Here is a 15,581-nt window from a genome sequence, read left to right on the forward strand (position 1 = left end):
TAAGGGTTAAAAGTTGACCAGAAATTTCTCATTTTTACAACACCATTTTATTTTAGGGACCACATCTCATTTGAAGTAATTTTGAGGGGTCTATATGACAGAAAATACCCAAATGTGACACCATTCTAAAAACTGCACCCCTCAATGTGCTCAAAACCACATTCAATAAATTTATTAACCCTTCAGGTGTTTCACAGGAATTTTTGGAATGTTTAAATAAAAATGAACATTTAACTTTTTTTCACACAAAATTTATTCAGCTCCAATTTGATTTATTTTACCAAGGGTAACAGGAGAAAATGGACCCCAAAAGTTGTTGTACAACTTGTCCTGAGTACGCTGATACCCCATATGTGGGGGTAAACCACTGTTTGGGCGCATGGCAGAGCTCAGAAGGAAAGGAGCGCCATTTGACTTTTCAATGCAAAATTGACTGGAATTGACATGGGACGCCATGTTGCGTTTGGAGAGCCCCTGATGTGCCTAAACATTGAAACCCCCCACAAGTGACACCATTTTGGAAAGTAGACCCCCTAAGGAACTTATCTAGATGTGTGGTGAGCACTTTGACCCAACAAGTGCTTCACAGAAGTTTATAATGCAGAGCCGTAAAAATAAAAAATCATATTTTTTCACAAAAATGATCTTTTCGCCCCCATTTTTTTATTTTCCCAAGGGTAAGAGAAGAAATTAGACCACAAAAGTTGTTGTGCAATTTGTCCTGAGTACGATGATACCCCATATGTGGGTGTAAACCATTGTTTGGGCGCAGGGCAGAGCTCGGAAGGGAAGGAGCGCCATTTGACTTTTCAATGAAAAATTGACTGGAATTAAGATGGGACGCCATGTTGCGTTTGGAGAGCCCCTGATGTGCCTAAACATTAAAACCCCCCACAAGTGACACCATTTTGGAAAGTAGACCCCCTAAGGAACTTATCTAGATGTGTTGTGAGAACTTTGAACCCCCAAGTGTTTCACTACAGTTTATAACGCAGAGCCGTGAAAATAAAAATTCCTCTTTTTTTTCACAGAGATGATTTTTTAGCCCCCAGCTTTGTATTTTTACAAGGGTAACATAATAAATTGGACCCCAAAAGTTGTTGTCCAATTTGTCCTGAGTACGCTGATACCCCATATGTGGGGGAACCACTGTTTGGGCGCATGGCAGAGCTCGGAAGGGAAGGAGCGCCATTTGGAATGCAGACTTAAATGGATTGGTCTGCAGGCGTCACGTTGCATTTGCAGAGCCCCTGATGTACCCAAACAGTACAAACCCCCCACAAGTGACCCCATATTGGAAACTAGACCCCCCAAGGAACTTATCTAGATGTGTTGTGAGAACTTTGAACCCCCAAGTGTTTCACTACAGTTTACAACGCAGAGCCGTGAAAATAAAAAATCTTTTTTTCCCACAAAACTTATTTTTTAGCCCCCAGTTTTGTATTTTCCCAAGGGTAACAGGAGAAATTGGACCCCAAAAGATGTTGTCCAATTTGTCCTGAGTACGCTGATACCCCATATGTTGGGGTAAACCCCTGTTTGGGTACACGGGAGAGCTCTGAAGGGAAGGAGCACTGTTTTACTTTATCAACGCAGAATTGTCTGGAATTGAGATCGGATGCCATGTCCCGTTTGGAGAGCCCCTGATGTGCCTAAACAGTTGAAACCCCCCAATTATAACTGAAACCCTAATCCAAACACACCCCTTACCCTAATCCCAACGGTAACCCTAACCACACCCCTAACCCTGACACACCCCTAACCCTAATCCCAACCCTATTCCCAACCGTAAATGTAATCCAAACCCTAACTTTACCCCCAACCCTAACTGTAGCCTTAACCCTAGCCCCAACCCTAGCCCTAACCCTAGCAATAACCCTAACCCTTGCCCTAACCCTAGCCCTAACCCTAGCCCTAACCCTAGCAATAACCCTAGCCCTAACCCTAGCCCTAACCCTAACCCTAGCAATAACCCTAGCCCTAACCCTAGCCCTAACCCTAGCCCTAACCTTAACCCTAGCCCTAACCCTAACCCTAATGGGAAAATGGAAATAAATACATTTTTTTTATTTTTCCCTAACTAAGGGGGTGATGAAGGGGGGTTTGATTTACTTTTATAGCGGGTTATTTAGCGGATTTTTATGATTGGCAGCCGTCACACACTGAAAGACGCTTTTTATTGCAAAAAATATTTTTTGCGTTACCACATTTTGAGAGCTATAATTTTTCCATATTTGAGTCCACAGAGTCATGTGAGGTCTTGTTTTTTGCGGGACGAGTTGACGTTTTTATTAGTAACATTTTCGGGCACATGACATTTTTTGATCACTTTTTATTCCGATTTTTGTGAGGCAGAATGACCAAAAACCAGCTATTCATGAATTTCTTTTGGGGGAGGCGTTTATACCGTTCCGCGTTTGGTAAAATTGATAAAGCAGTTTTATTCGTCGGGTCAGTTCGATTACAGCGATATCTCATTTATATCATTTTTTTATGTTTTGGCACTTTTATACGATAAAAGCTATTTTATAGAAAAAATTATTATTTTGGTATCGCTTTATTCTCAGGACTATAACTTTTTTATTTTTTTGCTGATGATGCTGTATGGCGGCTAATTTTTTGCGGGACAAGATGTCGTTTTCAGCGGTACCATGGTTATTTATATCTGTCTTTTTGATCGCGTGTTATTCCACTTTTTGTTCGGCGGTATGGTAATAAAGCGTCGTTTTTTGCCTCGTTTTTTTTTTTTTTCTCTCACGGTGTTTACTGAAGGGGTTAACTAGTGATATAGTTTTATAGGTTGGGTCGTTACGGACGCGGCGATACTAAATATGTGTACTTTTATTGTTTTGTGTTTTTTTTATTTAGATAAAGAAATGTATTTATGGGAATAATATTTTTTTTTTTTCTTTATTTAGGAATTTATTTTTTATTTATTTTTTTACACATGTGGAAAAATTTTTTTTTTACATTTTTACTTTGTCCCAGGGGGGACATCACAGATCGTTGATCTGACAGTGTGCACAGCACTCTGTCAGATCTGCGATCTGCTGTGCAGGGCTGCAGGCTTACCAGCGCCTGCTCTGAGCAGGCACTCGCTAAGCCACCTCCCTCCCTGCAGGACCCGGATGCCGCGGCCATCTTGGATCCGGGACCTGCGGCGAGGAGGGAGGTAGGAGACCCTCGGAGCAACGCGATTACATCGCGTTGCTGCGGGGGTCTCAGGGAAGCCCGCAGGGAGCCCCCTCCCTGCGCGATGCTTCCCTATACCGCCGGTACACCGCGATCATGTTTGATCGCGGTGTGCCGGGGGTTAATGTGCCGGGGGCGGTCCGTGACCGCTCCTGGCACATAGTGCCGGATGTCAGCTGCGATATGCAGCTGACACCCGGCCGCGATCGGCCGCGCTCCCCCCGTGAGCGCGGCTGATCGCGTATGACGTACTATCCCGTCGGTGGTCATACGGGCCCACCCCACCTCGACGGGATAGTACGTCAGATGTCAGAAAGGGGTTAATATTAAAGACATGTATTTAAATACTGCATTTTGTGTTTACTTGTGTTATCTTTGTCTAATATTTAAATTTGGTGATCTGAAACATTTAAGTGTGACAAATATGCAAAAGAATAGGAAAAAAAGAAGGGGGCAAACACTTTTTCACACAACTCTGTTTCTTAGGTGATTGAAACAGCTTTCCAAATGGTCATAATTAAAAATTCTTGCACTATTATATCTACAGCTCCGAATACAGAACTATACATCTCCATGGTAACAGACAACAAACTGTTGCAGTCGTATCCTGCAGTCGCTCACTTCTCTCTGTCCATATCTTCATAATACTGTACGTAAAGCCAAGTGATAAAAGGGAATAGGTGCAGGATCATACTATGCAGAGTTAGTGCACATACATATCCCAGAAGAAGTTAGGGACATTAAAAAATATATATATTCCAAAAGAATTTAGTGAACACAATTAGAAAAAACATTTAGGCTGTATGCCCACGTTGCATTTTTTTATGCGCTTCTGCAATGTTTTTTGCCGCAGTGGAAACACTTAAAAACGCTTAAAAAACACATCCCCATGCAATCCTATGGGATTCCACGGTTGCTGTGCTCAAGCTGCGGATTTTCCCGCTGTGGAATCACATAGCGGGAAAATCCGCAGCATGTTCATTATTTCTGCGGAATGGCGGCGATTCCACAGCCATAGGATTGCATTGAAACGCTCACTTTATGCATGTGGCTATGCCCACCATGCGTAAAGTGAGCGATTCATGTGCAGATGGTACCCGGGTCTGGAGGAGAGGAGACTCTCCTCCAGGCCCTTGGTACAATATTCCTGTAAAAAAATAAATAAATAAATAAAAAATAGGGATATACTTACCTTCCGATAGCCCCCGGAGTCCTCCCGCCTCCCAGCGGTGCACGTGGCGGCTTCCGTTCCCAGGGATGCATTGCGCGAATCACCTGAGATGATGTCACGGTCACGCGACCGTGATGTCACAAAAGGTCCTTCGCGTAAAGTATCCCTGGGAATGGAATGTACAGGGAGCGCCGCTGAGGAGATCGGGGGCCATTGGAAGGTGAGAATAAACATATTTTTTATTTTTTTTATTATTTTTAACATTCTATCTTTTATTATTGATGCTGCATAGGCAGCATCAATAGTAAAAAGTTGGTCACACTTGTCAAGCGCTATGCTTGACAAGTGTGACCAACCTGTCAATCACTTTTCCAAGTGATGCTTCAAATCGCTAGGAAAATGCAAGCATTCTGCAAGCTAAAAAGGCTTGTGTTTTGCGAGAAAACGCATGCGAATTCCACATGCGTTTTACCCGCGGCAGGGAGTTGCGGAAATGCTGTGGACATTTCCGCAGCATTTCTGCAACGTGGGCACATAGCCTTAAAGGGAATCTGGCACTAAAATGTTGCCACCTAATCTGAGATTAGCATAATGTAGACATAGAGACCCTGATTCCAGCGATGTGTCACTTACTGGGCTGCTTGCTGTATTTTTGATAAAATTACTGTTTTATCAGCAGGAGATTATCACTAGAGGACTAGTAAACCTGTTGCCATGTAGTTCTCCATATTCATGAGCTTTGTATAACTCCGCCTCCACCACTGATTGGTAGCTTTCTGCCTATGCACAGTATACACAGAAAGCTGCCAATCAGTGTTGTGGGTGGGGCTATACGGAGCTCAGCATTCAGAGAACTGCTAGAGCTGCTGCAGATAAAACATTCTAAAAACTATACTGATCAATTGAATATATTGTTTGTGTATACTATTTGTGCTCATGTGATTATATAAACCCTATGCTTATAGATGAAAAGGTAAGATTATCTTAAGAAGAGACAAAATAATTAGAAAGTAGGGAGTGATGGAGTTTCAACAACCAACCTGATTACCTTGCCCTACGTAGTAGTTTGGGGAAGGTTCAATGGTAGCAGTCAGTCTGTATCCGTACAGATAGTGGGCAGCTGGAGCACATAATCCTCCGGCAAGTACTGAAACTCCTGTATGATGAAATCCCCGGCCAGTAGCGCTCACATAAATTAATTTGTGTATAAAACTTGCATTTCACACTGGAGTAGCCAGGTCCGCCGCTGCATGACATCACAGTGTAACTACAGGTAGCAGCATGGACCAAAAGATCCTAAGCATGAAGGATACCATAGCTTATGAAACACACAGGGTCTACCGGTCGCTACTGCCGATACCTGTATTGTTATAGCTGTATAGCCCAATAAAAATATATCTTTTTGTACAGATCAGACCAGCCAGTCATGAGTAATCCAGTGCTCAAGCCGTATGTACTGAATATGTGTCAATGCCCTTGAGGTTTTTGTTCCAAATACATAGACACTCCCATCCTGATTTTGCATACAAAAAAGTTATTTTTTAGCCTAGATAGTCATACAGCTACTTCCATATCTAAAAAACCAACATATTGACACGTTTGGTTAAATTACTTCTGGACCTCTCAGAGATGTGAAACTTCTGTTGGTCCGTGTTCTCCTGTGCAGTGACGTCACTGCAGAGTACAGTAGAGCAGCCTCATGCAATTGAGCAACTGCAGGAGCGGGATTCCAGCTATCACGACACAGATCCACTCCCTGCAGCAATGGCAGATATGGTTTATTACCGTCTTTGCCGTCTCGATCGCTGTGTATTCAGGGCTGAAGCGCTGTATACACAGTAATATGGAAGGCTAACTGTGGTTCCTCCCCTAGATTCAGCAGTCGTGATTGCAAAGTGTAGGGAATGTAGGTCCTTTTCTTGTAGCCACGCTGCGGCTCCGGCGCAGGCGTATTTTTTATGTCCTGTTGTGGGCAGAGTAAAGTACAGCAGTGCGCAGGCGCTGGGCCTCTCTGACCTTTCCCGGCACATGCGCACAGCAGTACTTTGCTCTGCCCTCAACAGGGCATAAAAAATACGCCTGCACCGGAGCCGCAGTGTGAATACAAGAAGAGGACGTCATCGTAAGAAGATGGGAGGCCCCGGACCGGACCGCGACTCCCATCAGACCAGAACCGGAGTGGGACCGCCCCTGGGTGAGTATAATCTAACCTCTTTTTATCATCTTTCAGGTTACATCGGGGACTTAGGCTGCTTTCACACTTGCGTTTTTGTCTGCAGCGTTTTTTGCACAAAAAACGCATGCGTTTTTTTTCCTATATTTAACATTGAAAACGCATGCGTTTTTTTGCACATGCGTTTGGTCGCGTTTTCAAACGCATGCGTTTTTTGACTGCATGCGTTCATTTTCAAAAATGCTACCTGCAGTATTTTCTTGCGCGTTTTTTTGCCGCGAAAAAACGCATGCGTTTTTTCGCGGCAAAAAAATGCATTGCTGTCTATGTAAACGCATGCGTTTTTAAGCACATGCGTTTGTTTGCGCTAAAAACGCATGCGTTTTTATAGAAAAAAACCAGAAAACACACTAAAAAGTCACCCACCACCATCAAGGTGATAAAGGGATCCAAACCCTAACCCTAACTCTACCCCTAACCTCACCCCTAACCGTTTAATGAACATTTTCTGACAGTCATATTGCCACGTATTTAAGTGCCACGTATCACGTATTTCAGTGCCACGTATGCCACGTGCCACGTATTTAAGTGCCACGTGCCACATATATAAGTGCCACGTGCCACGTATTTAAGTGCCACGTATTTAAGTGCCACATGCCACGTATTTAAGTGCCACGTGCCACGTATTTAAGTGCCACGTGCCACGTATTTAAGTGCCACGTGCCACGTATTTAAGTGCCACGTGCCACGTATTAAAGTGCCACGTATTTAAGTACCACGTATTTCAGTTGCACGTATTTCAGTGCCACGTATTTCAGTCACGTTTAGGGTTAGGGTTAGGGGTAGGGTTAGGGTTAGGGTTTTCTTGTTTTTTCTTGTTTTTTCTTGTGTTTTCTTGTGTTTTCTTGTGTTTTTCTATAAAAACGCATGCGTCTAAAAAACGCATGCGTTTTACCGCGTTTACATGCGTTTTTCACACATGCGTTTTTTTTAAAAACGCATGCAGACAAAAACGCAAGTGTGAAACTAGCCTTAGAGAATGCTGTAGATAAGCCCCTGATGCCGGTGGCCTTAGGTCACCTTCGATTTTGGGGGTGACAGGTTCCCTTTAAACCGAATGTACGAAAAGAAAAGAAGCAAACAGAAAATGTACCTGGACAGGAACGGGGAAAAAATCTTTGTCTTGAACTGGTTAAACGCTGGCTAAAATAACACCATTTTTCATAAATGTGAAACTCTAAATATATTTTGAGAAATTCCTCTGAAAAGACTGTATATTACATCTTGTGATCTGTATTATCACACCATACATGTCAGGCATGCCTCTGCTGTACTATCACTGCTGGTCTGGGAGTGGCTGTGCTAGGAACACACAAGACTGCTGAGCACAGAAAGGAGGTTTGTTGGTACCATAGAAACTGCAGCTCAATGCCAAACTTTGCCTGTGCTTCCTGGACCTCCTTCTGTACCAGGTATTTTGTGTGGGGACACAATCTTACTAAATCCCTCCAGCCTGCTATCTATAGAATGAGCATGTAACTTTTCTATTGACATGAGATCTGTTACTTATTATCCCACTCAGTATAAATGGATAGATCCGTGCATTCTGTGCATTCCTGAGACCTGTAGTGTTGATACTGGAGCTGAAGCTGAGCCATCATACTAACAGCCCTTTAAGGGCTAATTGTTTGTTTTGCTGTTTGTATCACATATATTCTGCATTTAGAATTTAAATTTCGCGCCCATACAGTATTGCGTTGTCGGCAGTACATAACTGTGATATCTGTCACTCCAAAAAAGCGTTTAAAGATTTATCTGGGTTAAATTTCTCACCCATTCACCCTTCCATGGTCTGGGGTACATTTTTATGATATATAACACTCCCAAAAATTGTTAAAAAATGTTGTTGGGTTAAATGTCTCACCCATACAGTATTCTGTAGTCTGGGGTACATTTTTGTGAAATCTAACCCTCCAAACAAGATTGAAAAATGTATCTGGATTGAATTACTCATCCATAGGATATTATGTGTTCTGGGATACATTTCAATGGTATATAACGCTCCAAAAGAACTTAAACATTTTTTGCTGGATTAAATTTTTCACCCATACACTATTCCGTGGCCGGGGGTATATTTCTGTGATATATATAACACTTCCAAAAAGTGTTAAAAATGTCGCTGGCATAAATTTCGCACCCATACAGTATAACTGTATAACAATGTATAACAATTGAAGAGTGGGCATGGATGTCTGCCATTTGTGAAGTTCTCCAAGACTTTGAGGACTCCACAAAAATGGTGAGTGGCAACGATGCCATAGTCAGTGCAATGATCCTGCTTCTGTGTGTTCTAAAACAGTCGCTGCTCACAATTAAACGAAAAGCTATGCATGCAGACCAGGTGGGATGGAGGAAGACATGATACAGAAAGATGCTACCCAGCCCACCTCATCTCATCTGATCAGCGTGGATAGGGTAACAATGAGGAGGTGGACACTGAGGAGATGGAGGAGCAACAGTAGCTGTTGGCTAGTGCAACAGAGGCTAGTAGCTACACAACCTTCGTCCCGTCTCTCCTATATGGATGGGCTGAGGAAGGCAATAAGGAGGAGGAGTTGGAAAGTCGTCATCATGGTGGGGACCGGGAAATGTTGGCTGTAGAGAACCTGGCACATATGGCCGATTTTCTGTACCGATGCCTTTCCTGTGACCCTTGCTTAATATTTATCTTGGCCAAAAAAGAGTACTGGTTATTCACCCTGCTAGACCCACACGACAAGGAGAACTTTGTATCTCTCCTTCTTGAGGCAGAGAGGTCTTCTAAAATGTTGCCATACCAGGTTATTGTTGAAAATATGTTGAAAAAAATCAAATCAGACAATGCTAGCAGCAGGGAAGAAGCTTTCTCCTTGCCCAAGCAAGGAGGAGAGGTGAGGGAGACACTCAGCAGAGGCAGGAGTACACTGTCAAAGGCCTGGGCCAATTTCATGACACCATTCCAGCGTCCAGGGCCTGCTGACCAGGTATTTTTTACAAGGAGGGAAAAGTTTTTAAAGATGGTCAAGCAATACCTGGCCAACCAAACCAGCATACTCCCTAATTCCTTTGCAACCTTCAACTATTGGTTCTCAAAGCTGGACACCTGGCAGGAGCTGCCTCTCTATGCCTTGGAGGTGTTGTGCTGCCCAGCCTCTACTGTCTTGTCTGAGCATGTTTCTAGCGCTGCCAGGAGGGGTCATAATAGACAGGCGCTTTCACTTTTCAACAGAGAATGCTGACAGGCTCACTCTGATAAAAATTAACAAAGCCTGGATTAGCCCCACTTCCACACCACCAGATGATAGCATCACATAAAATGTTTTTAATGTTCAATATTTGAATGAGGCCCTCCAGTTGTTTACTTCAAGGGTGTATGGATGACCCTCCTTATAATGTTTTCCTGGCTGTGCATTTTGTGCCAAGCCTTTATGAGTGTAGGAGTACATAAACTACACTAAATTGTTAGTTTTTTATGAGGCATGGCACTTGGTGCCTTCAAGATTATATGGATGACCCTCTTATAATTGTTTCCTGGCTTTGTACTTTGTGTAAAACCTTTATGAGTGTAGGAGTACAGCAACTACACTTTAAAAATATTTGAATGAGACCTGTCAGTTGTTGCCTTTCAGAGGTCTATGGATGATCCTTTTTATAATTTTTTCCTAGCTTTTCACTTTCTGCAAAGCCTTTATGAGTGTAGAAGTACATCAGCTAGACTTTCAAAATATTTACATTAAATACATTTTTCTGGATTCAATTAGTTATTCCTACAGTTGAATGCGGTTATTGATGTATTACGGTGGTATGTAAAACTACAAAAAAGCGATGAAAAATATTTCTGGATTCAATTAAACATCTATAGAGTATTACGTGCTTTGGGGAAAATTTCAGTAGTATATACCGTAACTATCCAAAAAAGCATATAAAAATTATCTGGATTCAATTACACATCCATATACTATTACATGCTCTGGGGTACATTGCGGTGTTATCTAACCCTACAAAAAATAGTTAAAAAATTTATCTGTATTAAATTGTTCATCCATAAATTGTTACGTGTTCTTGGGTACATTGAGGTGGTATCTAACCCCCCCCAAAAAAAAATCAACATTTTTTGGTATTATATTGCTCATTCATGGAGTATTACATTTTCTTGGGTACATTTCGGTGGTATCTAATCCTCAAAAAAAAACAATTCAAAATTTTTCAGCATTATAATGCTCTTCCTTAAAGTATTACATGTTATTGGGTAGGTTTCGATGGTGTATAACCCTCAAAACAAGTTGTCAAACTTTAAAAAATACCTTCCAAAACTTTTTATGGATTCAAGCATTCATCCATACACTTTAAAGTTGTTCTTGTTACATTTCACTGGTATATTAAACACACAAAAACCCTTCCAAAACTTTTTAGGGATTCAATTAGTTATTTATACACAGTAACACAGTTCTTGTTACATTTTGCTGGTAAATTAAACTCTCAAAAAAACCTTCCAAAACTTTTAGTGGATTCCAGGATTCATCCATACACTGTAACGCGGTTGCTGTTATGTTTTGCTGGTATATTAAACTCACAAAAAAACCTTCCAAAAATGTTTATGGATTCAATGATTCAGCCATAAACTGTAACGGAGCTCTTATTACATTTGGCTGGTATATTACATTCTAAAAAAAAAGCTTTCAAAAATTTTTATTGATTCAATGATTCATACATACAGTTTAACGTGCATTGTGTAAAACTACGACGGATTCAAAATTTTAAAAAATGCTTGGCCTGGTACAGTTCACAAAATAGTGTTGGCAAAAAAATTGATTATTGTCATATATACTATACAACCTGCTTTTTGTGAAATTTTGTTGGTTTGAAAAAAACACCAAAATTAGCCTGCTACAAGTGTACACTGTCTTAATATTTTAATGAGGCCATTCAGTTGTTGCCTTCAAGGTGACCCTGCTTGTAATTTGTGGAAGACTTTGCACTCTGCATAACTTTTAAACTTTTAGAAGTGTAGGAGTACCACTTTTCTTTGCTCACAATATTTAAATGAGACACTACATTTGGTGCCTTGAAGGGTGTATGCATGACTCCTCATCCCTATCCTGGTATGCATGGCTCATCATACCCATCCTGGTCTGCATGGTCCCCTCATCCCTATCCTGGTCTGTATGGCTCCTCTTCCCTGTCCTGGTCTGCATGGTTCCTCATCCCTATCCTGGTCTGCATGGCTCCTGATTTCTATCCTGGCCTGCATGGCTCCTCATCCCTACCCTTGTATGCATGGCTCTTCATCCCCATCCGGCATGGCTCCACATCCCCATCCTGGTATGCGTATGCATGGCTCTTCATCCCTATTCTTGTATGTATGACGCTTCATCCCCATCCTGGTCTGCATGGCTCCTCATCCATATCCTGGTATGCATGGCTACTGATCCCTATCCTGGTCTGCATGGCTCCTCATCCCTATCCTTGTATGCATGGCTCTTCATCCCCATCCTGGTATGCATGGCTCCACATCCCCATCCTGGTATGCGTATGCATGGCTCTTCATCCCTATTCTTGTATGTATGACGCTTCATCCCCATCCTGGTCTGCATGGCTCCACATACCCATCCTGGTATGCGTATGCATGGCTCTTCATTCCTATTGTTGTATGCATGGCTCTTCATCCCCATCCTGGTATGCATGGCTCCACATCCCCATCCTGGTATGCGTACGCATGGCTCTTCATCCCTATTCTTGTATGTATGACGCTTCATCCTCATCCTGGTCTGCATGGCTCCTCATCCATATCCTGGTATGCATGGCTACTGATCCCTATCCTGGTCTGCATGGCTCCTCATCCCTATCTTTGTATGCATGGCCACCTCATCCCTATCCTTGTATGCATGGTGCTTCATCCCTATCCTGGTATGCATGCCGCTTCATCCCTATCCTGGTCTGCATGGCTCCTCATCCCTATCCTTGTATGCATGGCTCCTCATTAAAAACAAAACAAAACCATCCTACTTACCGTCCCTGCGCTCCCTTGAAGTGTCTTGTTCAGGTGCAAGCAGTTGATTTATGCTTGTAAGCAGCACATGACAGGGACATCATTGGAGAGGAGAAAAGTGAATATTCATTTCTCTTAAAGGGCCACTGTCACCCCCCTCCAGTCGTTATAAACTAAAAGAGCCACCTTGTGCAGTAGTAATGCTGCATTCTAACAAGGTGGCTCTTTTAGTTTTTGGTTCAAGTATTCCCAAAATAAAGCGTTTTGAAACTTATCCAAAATACCTGTCTTTATCCAGGGAGGCGGGTCCTCGCTCCCCAGCTTGAACCGCTAGCCACGAGTGACTGCCTGGTGGCTGCAGGAACACGGCCGCTGCGACTACTGTGCCACTGCAGAGAATATTCATTTCTCTTTAGTAGCGGGCACAGGCTTTAGCTGCAGAACGCACCCCCTCCATCTTCTGGGACCCTCACTCAAGTATAAGCCAAGGGGGGTGTTTTCAGCACAAAAAATGTGCTGAAAAACTCAGGTTATACCGTATATACTCGAGTATAAGCCGAGATTTTCAGCCCAAATTTTTGGGCTGAAAGTGCCCCTCTCGGCTTATAATCGAGTCACGGTCGGCAGCAGGGTCGGCGGGTGAGGGGGAGAGGGCGCTGAGGCATACTTACCTGCTTCCGGGGCTCCTGGCGCTGTCCCTGCAGTCCCACGGTCTCTGGGTGCCGCAGCTCTTCCCCTGTTCAGCGGTCACGTGGGACCGCTCATTAGAGAAATGAATATGGACTCCACTCCCATAGGGGTGGAGCCGCATATTCATTTCTCTAATGAGCGGTAACGGTGACCGCTGACAGAGGAAGAGGCTGCGGCACCCGGAGACCAGCTGTCCGGGGGAAGGAGCGGGATGCCGGGAGCAGGTATTACATATTCACCTGTCCGCATTCCACACGCCGGGCGCCGCTCCATCTTCCCGGCGTCTCTCCGCACTGACTGTGCAGGTCAGAGGGCGCGATGACGCATATAGTGTGCACGCCGCCCTCTGCCTGATCAGTCAGTGCAGAGAGACACCAGGACGGGACGCTGAGGAGCTGCAAGCAAGAGAGGTGAGTATGTCATTTTTTTTTTATTGCAGCAGCAGCAGCAATGGCATAGCTTTCTATGGTACATCTATGGGGCAATAATGAACGGTGCAGAGCACTATATGGCACAGCTTTCTATGGTACATCTATGGGGCAATAATGAACGGTGCAGAGCACTATATGGCACAGCTATGGGGCAATAATGAATGGTGCAGAGCACTATATGGCACAGCTATGGGGCAATAATGAACGGTGCAGAGCACTATATGGCACAGCTATGGGGCAATAATGAACGGTGCAGAGCACTATATGGCACAGCTTTCTATGGTACAGCTATGGGGCAATAATGAATGGTGCAGAGCACTATATGGCACAGCTATGGGGCAATAATGAACGGTGCAGAGCACTATATGGCACAGCTATGGAGCAATAATGAACGGTGCAGAGCACTATATGGCACAGCTATGGGGCAATAATGAACGGTGCAGAGCACTATATGGCATAGCTATGGGGCAATAATGAACGGTGCAGAGCACTATATGGCACAGTGTTGTGAAATTGGATTTTGGGCTCCCCCGGTGGCCACTGGTGGAATTGAACTGGTGTGCATCATCCCCTCTGTTCACCTGTTTCCATCAGGATGTGGGAGTCGCTATTTAACCTTGCTCCTCTGTCACTTCCATGCCGGTCAACATTGTAATCAGAAGCCTTTCTGTGCATGTTCCTGCTGCTAGACAACTCCCAGCTAAGTTGGACTTTAGTCCTCGTTTGTTTTTGCATTTTGTTCCAGTTCACAGCTGTAGTTTCGTTTCTGTGTCTGGAAAGCTCTTGTGATCTGAAATTGCCACTCTGATGTTATGAGTTAATACTAGAGTCTTAAAGTAATTTCAGGATGGTATTTTGATAGGGTTTTCAGCTGACCATGAAAGTGCCCTTTCTGTCTTCCTGCTATCTAGTAAGCGGACCTCAATTTTGCTAAACCTATTTTCATACTACGTTTGTCATTTCATCTAAAATCACCGCCAATATATGTGGGGGCCTCTGTCTGCCTATCGGGGAAATTTCTCTAGAGGTGAGCCAGGACTATATTTTCCTCTGCCAGGATTAGTTAGTCCTCCGGCCGGCGCTGGGCGTCTAGGGATAAAAAACGTAGGCAACGCTACCCGGCTACTGTTAGTTGTGCGGCAGGTTTAGTTCATGGTCAGTTTAGTTTCCATCCTTCCAAGAGCTAGTACTTATGTTTGCTGGGCTATGTTCTCTTGCCATTGAGAACCATAACAGTTTGACCGGCCAAAAAGGGTTAAATTAATTGACAGAGAAAAGAGAAGTCTGCTGAAGATTTATTTTTTTTTTTTCCTTCCCTTCAGTTCTGAGTGTGCTTGTAATTGAATCTCTCGCAAGTCTGCCTATATTGCAGCCTTTCTCTCTCTCTCTCTCCTTCTAATCCTGGAATGGCTCTGTGTTCACCTGTTTAAAATGGATATTCAGAGTTTAGCTGCAGGTTTGAATAATCTCACCACGAAAGTTCAAAATTTACAAGATTTTGTTGTTCATGTTCCTATATCTGAACCTAGAATTCCTTTGCCTGAATTTTTCTCGGGGAATAGATCTTGCTTTCAAAATTTCAAAAATAATTGCAAGTTGTTTTTGTCCCTGAAATCTCGCTCTGCTGGAGATCCTGCTCAGCAGGTCAGGATTGTGATTTCCTTGCTCCGGGGCGACCCTCAGGATTGGGCTTTTGCATTGGCTCCAGGGGATCCTGCGTTGCTCAATGTGGATGCGTTTTTTCTGGCCTTGGGGTTGCTTTATGAGGAACCTCAGTTAGAGCTTCAGGCGGAAAAGGCCTTGATGTCCCTATCTCAGGGGCAAGACGAAGCTGAAATATACTGCCAGAAATTCCGTAAATGGGCTGTGCTTACTCAGTGGAATGAGTGCGCCCTG

General features: G+C 43.5%; 1 protein-coding gene across 1 annotated transcript in view; it reads left to right on the top strand.

Annotated features, from left to right (window-relative positions):
• The first annotated feature begins 7,960 nt into the window (after positions 1-7,960).
• Positions 7,961-15,581, top strand: part of LOC143808481 (uncharacterized) — a 36,386-nt gene continuing 28,765 nt past the window's right edge. Inside the window, exon 1 of the mRNA XM_077291204.1 lies at positions 7,961-8,008. The gene's annotated coding sequence lies outside the window, so the exon portion shown is untranslated. The remainder of the gene's footprint in view (positions 8,009-15,581) is intronic.

The sequence above is a fragment of the Ranitomeya variabilis genome, chromosome 2, assembly GCF_051348905.1.
Source record: "Ranitomeya variabilis isolate aRanVar5 chromosome 2, aRanVar5.hap1, whole genome shotgun sequence".
NCBI lineage: Eukaryota > Metazoa > Chordata > Amphibia > Anura > Dendrobatidae > Ranitomeya > Ranitomeya variabilis.